Below are 12,428 nucleotides of genomic sequence, written 5' to 3'. Positions count from 1 at the left end.
TCAGTGGTGTCTTTAATATAACTGGGCAAATTATTGACTATGGGTTGTAGGTACGTGTCCATAAGGTCTGACAGGGGTTCATTAAGTGAATTAATACCCGCTATAATGGGGCGTACTGGGGGATTTACCATACTTTTATGGATTTTTGGGAAGTAGTGAAATATAGAAATAGTAGTGTTCTCAGGCATTAATGCTTCCTCAATTGTTTTTGTTATCACATTATTGTATTGTGCCCTTTTTACAGTTTCACTCAGTATTTCCCTGTATTGTATACTTGGATTTTCTCTTAACCTACCATATACCTCACTGTCTTGTAATTGTCGTTTTGCTTCAGCTATATAGGCAGATCTATTTAGTACCACGACATTTCCCCCCTTATCCGAGGGGCATACAACAATTCTGTCATCATTAGAAATTTTATTTAATGCCTCCTTTTCTTTAAGTGTCAAATTATATTTACATTTTTTGAATATTTCACTTAGTACCCTAAGTTGCCCTTCTACTACCTTCTGAAAGGTCTCCACTGGGTGCGTTCTGGAATTTACAGGGTAAAAGTTACTCTTTTTTTCTAAACTTAGAAAAGTTCTCTTCTGCTCTTACATCTAGTAACTCTTGCAGATCTATCACCGAACACTCTTCAGAAAATGTTAAGCCCTCCCCAGTGTTTACACTCTTTGAGGTTTCTGTATTTTCTTGTACCTCCACAGCATTCGCAAAATGTTTTCGCAGTATTAATTTTCTGACAAATCTATTCACATCCAACACGGTGTTGAATAAATTAAAATGCTGTGAAGGTACAAAATTAAGACCCTTTGACAATACTTTTTTCTCATCATTTGTAAGTAACACATCAGATAAATTTAATACATCATTGTTATTTATACATATTTCTTCTTGTGAGTTTCTGATCTTGTAACATAAACTCGTTGTTGTTCCTTCTTCTTCTTGTCTTGTTTCCTGTTTTCCATTGGTTCCTTCTGTAACATGTTTTCTCCTTTTCCCCCTTTTTCCTCGGTGTGTTTTTTTCTTCCTGAATTCAGAGTCTTTGACTGTCCGTTTTTTGACTGTGTTTCTTTTGGTCCTTCAAAGGAAGCCTGTAGTACTGTGGGTTCATCATCCTTAATATTAGTTTCTCCTTCTGATGACTCTATTTCGTATTCTGTATCAGAAAATGTGACTTGTTTGGCCTTCTTGTTTCGGTTCTTAAACCATCTCCTTCCACCTTTCTTTGGTTCCCTTCCAAAGTTGTCAGTGTTGTCCCATCTGTATACATTATGATGATCATAGTCATACTTATCACGGTTCATTTTCCTAGACTCCCATAATTCTTGGCGGAATGCTATCATGCTTTTCTCAAACTTCTTGTCATAAAGTTTAAATTCTGGATCTTTTTGCATAGACTTTAATTTTTCTTGTATGACCTTCATTTCTTCTAGCAATTCCTTCCTCTGTTTCTGTTTGAATTCTATAAGGAGTTCAATTAGTGCAAAAGAGCAAGTGTCCAGGATGATGTTCCATTTATTAATAAATTCTACATCTAAGACCCTAAATGAAGGGAATTTACGTACTCGCAGCCCTCTTGCTATCCTCTTGTTATGCTTATAAATTAAAAAAGATTTTATGTCTAACTCCAACTTTATGTCCCTTTTTCTCAAGGAATCTATATCAAAAAAGAGGCTATCAATTGTGTGTACAATCTCTTCCTCTATGTCATATATGGGTAAATCATCTCCAAATTCTGTGAGTACATAGGATTCGTCCTCACTCCCATCCATATTTAGTGAAGTTAGGATTAATTTATATGTATAATTTAAAGAAATACTTGTCTCCCAGTACAGTCAAAGTTATATCCGTCCCAGAGTTAGAGTCAATTAGTTAGTATCACCTGTGTATATGTCACACATAAGGGCAATTGTAAATGCAACAAATATATCACCATTTCATGTAGCCAATGTCCATATATGAACCACTTTAGTGATAGTTAACTGTGTCAGTAAATCACTTCATAAAAGTTGTTATACATATTAAAACTTTATGCCTGTAATATCCTGCATTTAGGTAACGCATATAAACCACTCCATTGTAGATGTCATCATAATTGCATAATCCTTCAATGCTTCCACCAGTACTATGTTAAATATATGTACCGGGAATCCACTTACCCCGCTCATCTTCAGCAGTTTTCTTCCAATGCGTGTTGTCCCAGTGTGAGGCTCTGGAACTCTGGAACTTTACCAATGTGGTTTATTTAAACAGGCGAGTGGAGCACTAAACAGTGCACAAGGCTGACGGGATCTGATGCATTTTGCGCATGCTCACATGTGCTTCATAAGAGATCTACAGGTATTCACCAGGTGAGCACTAATATACAAACTTCATCCAATAGAAATGTTAATACACAAAACAGGTGCAAGTGTGGGCAATATAAACACAGTTATTTACGGTGCTAAAAAGTGACAGTGAAAAATAAAGAAATATGGAAATATTAGGAATTTTATAGAGAAAAAAAGAAATACCCTTGTTCCAGCACTAACTCATAAGCCAAAATAGAAATTACCCCTGGTGAAATGTGCAAGTCAGTGATAGACACAAGAACCAGTAGTCACAACAAAATAGAGGGGTAACCATTTATTAGAACAAATCTAATACAAATGTAAATGCATTAACCCTTCTTATTGGTTCATAATCTAATTGAACCACTATAAAGTATTATATAAAATTTAAGACACCAAAGGCAAAAATGCTATTGAACTGTGACTCTGTAAGAAGTAAAATGTACAACATACAATATCTATAAGTGGCAAGCCGGCTTAAGATCTTCGCATGCATTTTGTAATAATTCCAGAATCTTTTGCTAGCAAATTTAGACCAGCATTAGAAAGCTTGATGATAGTCAAGCAAGAAAGCTGAAATGCAGTAGCAAGTTGCGTGGAAATTAGCGCTCTTAACAATCTTAGCAAATAAGCCTCCACAATTGTTAAACAGAGAAGTTAGAACACAGTTAATATCGGTTAAGCAGTACCTCCCCTTGCGGTCACAGAAAATATATTTACCTCTCACCTCTCCGTTCACAACTTCAAATTCGTCAGAATCCAGGTGCCGCTTCCTCCATTGCAGAGGTCATTTTCACTGACTTGCTCTGCTTATTTGGATAGACTAGCCGCAATTCCTTTGAGGTGGGGACCACATCCCAGCAGTGAGCTGTTCGTCCAACTGTGGAGCCTGGTATCCAAGACTTGAAGCTCTTCTGGGGGCAAACCGACTAAAACCAAACAAACACCACGCTCACGGAGCTACAGTGGGCGTGATCAATAAGCACTTGCAACACGTGTTTCACCCATTCCAATGATCCTATTGGGCTTCGTCAGGCATGTGATTCAACTATGTCACATAGAATGTATTTATATCATGCCGGGTGAAATAATTAACTAATTTGGTGTCAGAAAATTAATTGGTGCAGCACAAAGGTAAAAAATACATCATTGTACATGCCATGGCTGGCTTCACAGAAAGTGTTATTAGAGATCACATCTCCGGCAGTGTGTCAGGGTTTTTTCCTGACTTGTTTGCCATGTGCTGCTGGCAGCCATTTTACTCACCTCTCTTGCTGACTTTGGTGCATTCTGGGAGATGCTGCTCACTTCATGTACTTCCTTTTATGGCCAGACAGGTTTACATCATCCATGTAAGACAGGATATAGTCTCAGAATTGTGATGTCATCACTTATTATTTAAAGGGCCTTTGTTCAGTATGCTTTGCCCTTGCATTGTCTCAGACCTGTTTGTGAGAGCTCCTGTGTATTACCTGGCTGTCTGACGTCCCTCCTGGTTCCTGATCCTTGGCTTGTTCCTGACTCTGCTGTTCTCCTTGTTCCTGATTCTGGCTAGTCTGACTACTCGCTTTGGCTCCTGACTTGGCTTGTCTGACTACCAGCTCTAGTTTTGACTCCTGGCTTGTTATTTGACTTGTGGACTTTTTATTATTTTTTGCTATTAATAAAGGTGTGATTATTTTTGCACTTCTCGTCTCAGTCTGATTCCTGGCACCCTGACACAGTGATACCTAAATAGCGTATAACTAAGTTACGTATATATAGATCCTAAATTAACAATTCTAGCGGTCCTATCAAAAGGTGCCTATAAATAACCTCACCCACATAACATACAGCTCTGTGGTATACATAAAGAGGAAACATTTTATCACTAAATGTGATTAATTTAATAAATATTTTTACATTACATTAACTACCCGTTTCCCTTACACTTATTTAAAGAAGCGGGGGGGGAGGAAGTTTGATTCTGGGAAGAAAATCTAGGTATCCTGGTCATTTTAATATCGCTGAACCCTGGAAAGAACACTTATTTACAAAAAGGGGGCATAGTTCAGTTCCTCATTTAGGCCCCCAGGTTGTACCGTATCAAGATTAAATATCCATTTACATTCCTCCCTTAAGAGGGCTTTATCCCAATCTCCCCCTCTTTCCCTTTCACACATTTTCTACACCCATGAAGTGTAAACTTTTAACCTCACTGTTGTGGAATTCAAGAAAGTGACGTGTAATACCACTTGTTTTTATTCGTTTTTTCAAAAGTCACGTCTATGTTCTTTCATCCTTTCTTTGATTTTACGGTAGATTTTCCCAACGTATTGTCTGGGGCAAGAGCATGAAAGAACATAGACTACCCCAACAGTTTTACATGTAATGTAACCCTTGATTCTATGTGTAATACCCTTAGTATCTTCAATTGATCCTCCTCTTAGTAGATATTTACACATTTTGCATTTATTGCATGGAAAACACCCATTTTTAGGTTTGGAACTCTGTAACCAGTTCTTTGATTCATTGCTAACATAATGACTATGTACAATTTTATCTTTTAGGGACAGAGTCTATTTTGCAGTTAGTAGGGGAAAATCTCCAACAAATGGATATATATCCTTATCGAGAGTCAGTAGATGCCAATGTTTAGAAAGTATGGCTTTTATATCTTGCCAACTTTCATTGTAGGTGGTAATCATTCTGACTTTCTCATTTTGAGGCTTATCTTTCATATTATACAACAGTGACTGTCTGGTAGTGTTGTGAGCTCTCAAAAAACCTGATTTTAAAGATTTCCAATTATAGCCACGATTCCGAAAGCGATTTTTTAGGTCATCAGCATGTTGTTTAAATAAAGATTTAGTAGAGCAAGTATGTCTATGTCTTAAATACTGTCCTATAGGGATGCCATTAATCTGGGATTTGGGGTCATGGCTTGATGCTTCGAGGAGGGTATTTGCAGCCGTTGGCTTACAGTAACTCTGTGTAAGTAGAGTATTATCAGAGTATTTTGTAAGCAACAAATCTAAAAAAGCAATTTCTTTGTTGCTATATTGATATGTGAACTTTAGGTTCAAAGTGTTAACATTCAAATACGTCACAAAGTCTTGCAATAATTCAACTGATCCTTCCCAAAACATCAAGACATCATCAATATAGCGGATCCATGATACAACCATCCCATCAAATTTACTTGGTGCATCCAAAACAGAATGCAATTTCCATTTGCCTAGATAAAGACAGGCATATGTGGGTGCACAACATGCACCCATGGCCGTTCCCAATATCTGTTTATAAAATTTCCCATCAAACTTAAAAGTAATTACGTTCCAAGACAAAGCACAATAGTTCAATAACAAAAGCTGTATGGATATCATATCTATTACCTCTTTGTTTTAGATAGAAAAGGGCAGCCTCTATCCCTAAATGATGGGGGATAGAGGAATATAACGCATCAACATCTATTGTCACTAGTAAGGTCTTGTCTGAAAGAACAATATCATCCAACTTACATAATACCTCAGTGGTATCTTTCACAAATGAAGGATTGGAGGTTAGGAAGGGTTTTAAATTCCAATCTACATATTTAGCAATATTTTCAAGTAACCCTCCCTGACCTGACACAATAGGCCGGCCAGGGGGAGGATTTTTTTTTTTTTGTGTGTAACTTTGGTATAGTGTAGAAAGTGGGAATTCTAACTTAACTTTCAAAAAAATTCATCTCACTAGAGTTAATTATCCCCTTAGACCAAGCCTCTGATAGAATACTGTCTAGGTCCGCCATATATTCAGCAGTTGGGTCATAAGATAGTTTTTCATAGTTCGCCATGCATGAAACCTGTCTATGACATTCTCTTTTGTAATCTGTGTTGTTAAGTACTACCACATTTCCGCCTTTATCAGTCAGTTTTATCGTCAAAGATGAATCACAGGCTAATTCCTGCATGGCCAAACTTTGTTTAACTGTCAGGTTGTCACTAACCGGAAAATCAACCTTTAATGACTTTAGATCCTGTTCCAAAATTTGAAACAGTGGACACAGTTGGCAATGCTGGCATAAAGGTAGATTTAGGTTAACATGGGCTAAAACCTATGTGTGACTGTAATACTTCAGTGTTAGTGTCAGAACTTTCACTGAATAAGGTTTCTAAATCATCCAGGGATTGTCTTTCTTGCATATCCAAATTACAGGAAGGTGTTTGATGTGAAAAGAACTTTTTGAGAAATACTTTACGAGCAAACAGATTCAAATCTTTCATAATTGTAAACTTGTCAACTTTGTTAGTGGGACAAAAAGTTAACCCTTTGGACAAAACTTCCAAATGAATATCACTCAATTCTGTAGTGGACAAGATTACAACCTGTCATAGAATTAGTTATTGATTTTTATAAATTATACAAAGAAGTCTGGACACTATCTCACCCTCTAAGCCTTTCAGATAGGACTAAGATCTCTCCACTTAGTCAAAAATGTTTAGCAAAATACAGATTTATGAAAGGCGCTTGGAAGCTGAGGGATATGATATAATCTGTCTATGACAATTTAAAATATTAAGTCTTTGACCAATTGAAAATATTAGAGATGAATTATTGTGTACCAAAGTATATATATGGGTGTATATAAGCCCATACGTAGAATGAGAGCAATTTGTATAATGAATCCAATCACTGTGTTTAAATAATAAATCCAACAATTCCGTTAAAATAATAAATGGAATTTAATCAATATAAAAATACATGTAGATTTAAAGTTCAATAAAATAAAGTTATGGCCACAACTAATAAAAATAAGCTTGTTGTAAAATGATATAGACAATTCTCTATATTAATTCATCTAATCCTTAGATAGTAATATATATTGGGCTCTTATCAGATTTTGCAATATGCTCTAAAACACATCCTGTAGAACTATAAATTACACTAATAGTGAAGATTTATTCATAGGGTGACACTTTCTAGTGAAGAAAACACTTAATAGTGAAGAATTAAAAAGTCTCTTAAAAAGAAACAGCCGTGTGGTTTCCGGAGGAGGGGCTAACTGCACACACCTGTGTGTGATTACCTTCCAGTCCTGCAGCTGCTGGTGGAGTTTCTCGTGCCAAACCCAGGGACCTGGGTAGCTTTTTGGATAGCCTGTATCAACGCTCCTGGAACCAGACAGTGGACAGACATCCCACTGTGCTGACATTATTAGTCAGCTTGCAAAAAGCCTATACCTTGGGCTTCCTCTTTTTATATATATTAGAACTTGTGATATAACTTCAAAGAGGAACAGAGTGCCTCCCTCCCCCACCGGTGCTGCGTGGGAGGTTGAGGCTATCTTTATACACTCTCTCTGCTATACTGATAAACTGCCTTGAACCTGGCCCTAATTACCTGCCGGATAACAGCAGATTCTCTCCATACCCTTTCCTCCCCCACCGGTGCTGCGTGGGAGGATAAGGCTATTTACATATATCAAGACTGCTGCACTAACAAAGGACCTGATGTTTTTTTCCTGACTCCTGCCCTGAGTACCCACAGCAGCGCGGCGGACCCCCCACATACCTTCCTCTCCCCCACCGAAGTTACGAGGGAGACAGAAATCATCCGTGAGACTGGGCTGAAGTGTGGTGGCGGAGCCGCATCTTCAAGCAGGGAGCGATAAGTACTCGAAGCGGCTCTGCTCGGTGCCGGACTGAAAGCTTGCTGGAGAATCCCCCCTCCCCCACCGGTGCTGCGTGGGAGGTCGGGGCTGTGTGTAGCTAGCCTGGCAGTTGCCGCTGAGATCTCCCTGTGCAGCGCCTCTGCATATCTCTGCTCTGGTTCCTCGAGACGCTGTGGGTAAGCGCTAGATTAGGAGGTGCTCAATCTGGGAGCATGTTTTCCTCTCTTCACCTTTTTTTTGGGGATACCAACCAGAGCTGTATGTCCTGGGGAACACTGTATGGATCCTGGTAAAAATGCTATGGAAGATGGCTGTATAATTAACCCCTCTAATAGGTATCAGCAATTTTGGCATTTTCTCATATTGAAGGCTCTTTCCGCCCACCTACCTGGCTATTAGTTGAACGCTGATGCATAGAATGACCCAGGTAAGGTGGCGAGCTACATACATACAAGAACTGGCTGAACTTTATTAACTATATAAAGGAACTTTTTTTTTTTTTTTTTCATTGGCTCCTTATATGATTCTTTTTCTGCATATGATTTGTTTGGCGCATTTAATTTTATTTAACTATATTACTTGTCGCTACAATTTTTGTCATATCAATGTATTGAGCAAATCTAGGCAAAAATGTTAATGCTTAAGAATGTGTAAAATGTGCATAGTATGTAAAAAGACATTGTACTTTCTCCTCTAAAAAGTGAAACATTCTCAGGGGAGAGAGAAGGGAAGGGAGAAAAGGAGGAAAAAAAAAATCAAAGGTTATTGAGTGTGAATAAGGAATTAATAATTCAATACCAGAGAAATTTACTATAACCTTTTTCAGGATATATTACCCATTATTACTGCTTGGAGGGAAGGGCTATATAGAGATAAAAGATCCTCAGTTATATTATCTAATAACTCTTTCCTAAGAATAAATCTCCTACGTTCCCTGAAAATAAAATACTATCCCTTACTATTGGACAGGGAGAAAGTTTATATAGAAATATAAAGATCATTAGTTAAAACTACCTTATAAATTTTCTTTAAATAAGAGATATTTTAACTTCTCTGAAAATAAAATACAAATGAAACTGACTGAACCAGGATATAACTAGGTCACTGTGAATATGTTTGCTTACCTATAAAATATACTGTATATAATTGCTGGAATAATATTTTCTTGGATATAAATCTAATTGAGAAATTGCTGTTGCTGCTTTCAGAGATACCATTTCCTTTATTGTGTCTTTTGAAGATTAGCAACAGTAAGACAATTAACAAATTGGCATAAAATTGCCTAACATTAATAACGTCCCTGATCTCTGCATCCCTGGCTGGATCTAAATAACACGCTTTAATTCACAGTTTATTATTTTTCCTTTCTTTCTTTTTTTTTTTTTTTTTTTTCCTCTCTCCCCTTTTCTTTTCCCTCACTTGGTCACAATAGTGCACATCCCTATGCTCACTTGTCTATTTGAGAACGCTTCACCTTCTCAAACTTAACTCTAAAATTAAGTTCACTCCCTGTATTGATCTTCACTTAGATAAATTGCCTCACTTCAATTTTTTTTAATTTTCTTTTCTTTTCTGGCACATGGATAAATTCCTTCACACCTCACCCCGGAATATTTCTCCAGCCATGGCAGCAAGACAGAGAGACAGAAAATTGAAGGGTAATCAGGAGCCTCCCACGGAAGCGCAACCAACTATGTTAAATGTACCAGTTGTACAAGAAGTAACCAATATCCACAGCTTAGTCGCCAGTATATCTGATGCGCTCTCTCCTAAATTTGAGGCTCTTAGAGCTGAAATCAAACAAGATTTTATTTCTCTGACACAAGAGGTTCGTCAATTCTCCAATAGGCTGCAGGAAGCCGAACAAAGAGTTTCGGACCTGGAAGATCTAACAATAACGCATAGTTCTAATCTAGAAGGTATAAATAATAACGTACAGAAAATTCAAAACAGATTAGAAGATCTAGAAAATCGTTCTAGAAGAAATAATATAAGAATTATAGGCCTTCCGGAAGAACAACAATATGACAATCTTGTTAATTTTATATCAGAAACCTTGCCTACAATTTTAAAGATGCCATCTACCCTATATCCCATCCCAGTGGAGAGAGCGCACAGACTTGGTCTACCTCGCTCAGGCAATAAAGATAGAACTAGGCCTGTTATCGCTAGAATATTAAATTTTCAAGACAAACTTACCTTATTCCAGCATTATCGCAAACAACAGCCTGTTAAGGCTGGAGACGCTACAATCCTTATGTTTCAAGATTTCTCCGCTGACACTGCAGCAAGGAGAAGGGAGCTTGCTCCTATTTGTTCCAAACTGATACAAAAAGGGTACCAGGCAACCATAATGTACCCCTACAAATTAAAGGTTAAAGTTGGGGAAGTCACACACTTCTTTGAAGAAGCTCAACTGGCTGAGAGCTTCTATAACACACTGGGTTCCTAAGCTTAATAACAGCAATATTGAATATCTGATTATTAGACTGAGTGTAAGCTATAGGTTTTTGCTTATGGGAAAGACCGTGTCTCTTCTAGACGTGAGTCCTAGGACCCAACCCCCACCTGTGCGGAGAGAATTTAGGTGTCTAATTTTAAATTATTATTATTATTTATTTTTTTTTCTCTCTTCTCTTTCTCCCTTCTTAATGTATAAATGAATATGCTGAATAAAAATTGTAAAATAGTATCTTGGAATGTAGGTGGTATATCTACCCCTATAAAGAGAAAAGCAATCCTTAATCACCTGCGAAAGATCCAGACTGACATAGGTTTTATTCAAGAAACCCATTTATCAGCTGAAGAATCTTTAAAACTTAAATCAACATGGGTAAAAGAAATCTATTTTGCACCTAGTGTTAAGAGGAAAAGGGGGGTAGCAATTCTAATAGGAAAGAAAATTGATACCGAAGTCACACATTTTGAGGCTGACATCGGGGGGAGATATGTACTACTGAAAATAAAGATTGCCCAGAAGATGTATACATTATGTAATACATACGGCCCTAATGTATTTGATCCAAAATTTTGGAACACTTTGCAGACCAAATTATTATCCTTCACGGAAAGCTCTTTAATTATGGGAGGAGATTACAATATGGCACCACAATGCCCGATTGATAGGCTAAGACATAATGTCAAACAGTTAAAACAAAAAAAAGATAATCTAGAGGGTAAGATGTTTAAAAAAATAATGCAGAACTTAGCACTGCGGGATATCTGGAGACAGCAAAATCCTTCTACTCAAAATTTTACCTGTCTTTCCAAGGCGCATAAGACGCTCTCCAGAATCGAAATTTTTCTAATTGATGAACGTATGGTGATGAGAGGGGTAAAAACAGATATAGGACCAATATTTCTTTCAGATCATGCACCGATTGTACTTGAGTTTCAGCTTTCACATTTGTATTCTGCTGCAACACATTTCTTTTTTCCCTACTATCTGACGACTGAGGTAAAATTCAAGAACTGGCTTATAAATAGATATAAGGAATTTGTACATTTTAATAAAGACTATTTAAACCGCCCTGAAGTATTTTGGGACACTGCAAAAGCAGTAATGAGAGGCGAAATAATTTCATATAGCTCAGCCCTGCATAAGAAAATTCGATCTAGAGAAAGAGAATCATGCCAATGTTTAACTAACACTTATAATCATTATCTGCTTGACAAAACCCCCTTAAATTGGGCAAAATACGTTAAAGCAAAAAATGAAAGGGATACTTTTGTTTTACTGCAAGAAACTCAAAAGGAATAAAAAATGCAGGCTAAGCTATATAAATATGGTAATAAATCAGGTAAGATGCTGGCCAAATTAATAAAAAATGAGAAAAAACAACCAATCATAGACAAATTGTATAATAAAGGTCTTAAGCTTTCTAAAGCCGAAGACCTACTAGCTGCATTTAATGAATATTACCAGGAATTATATTCATTTAAAACAAGTGATACGCATACATCTGATGACTTTTGGAGAGATATCACGTATCCTACTGTCACATCAGAAATGGCTGATAGCCTCAATGTCCCTATTTCCATAGAAGAAATAGAGAAAGTAATATCCAAGCTTGCCTCAAATAAAGCAGCAGGTCCAGATGGCTTGCCTAGTGAATTCTATAAGATCCTGATTGGTGAAGCCACCCCACATCTTTGCACGCTCTTTAACAGCTTCTTTATTAGTGGTAAAATGATCCCCTCTTCATTTACCAATTCTTACACAACTTTGATATTAAAAGGCGGAAAAAACCCTGAATACAAGGAATCCTACAGACCAATTGCACTGTTAAATTCAGATTACAAAATTCTTACTGCAATTCTAGCATCTAGACTTCAAAGACCCCTCTCAGAAATTATACATACTGATCAAGCAGGTTTTCTAAATAACCGCAACTCAGCCTCAAAAATTAGGGAAGCCCTATTGGTGACAGAATATTTTGAGGTACTATCTAATTTAACTA

This window comes from Bombina bombina, chromosome 8 (genome assembly GCF_027579735.1).
Source record: "Bombina bombina isolate aBomBom1 chromosome 8, aBomBom1.pri, whole genome shotgun sequence".
Classification (NCBI taxonomy): domain Eukaryota; kingdom Metazoa; phylum Chordata; class Amphibia; order Anura; family Bombinatoridae; genus Bombina; species Bombina bombina.
This window is presented reverse-complemented; position numbering follows the sequence as displayed.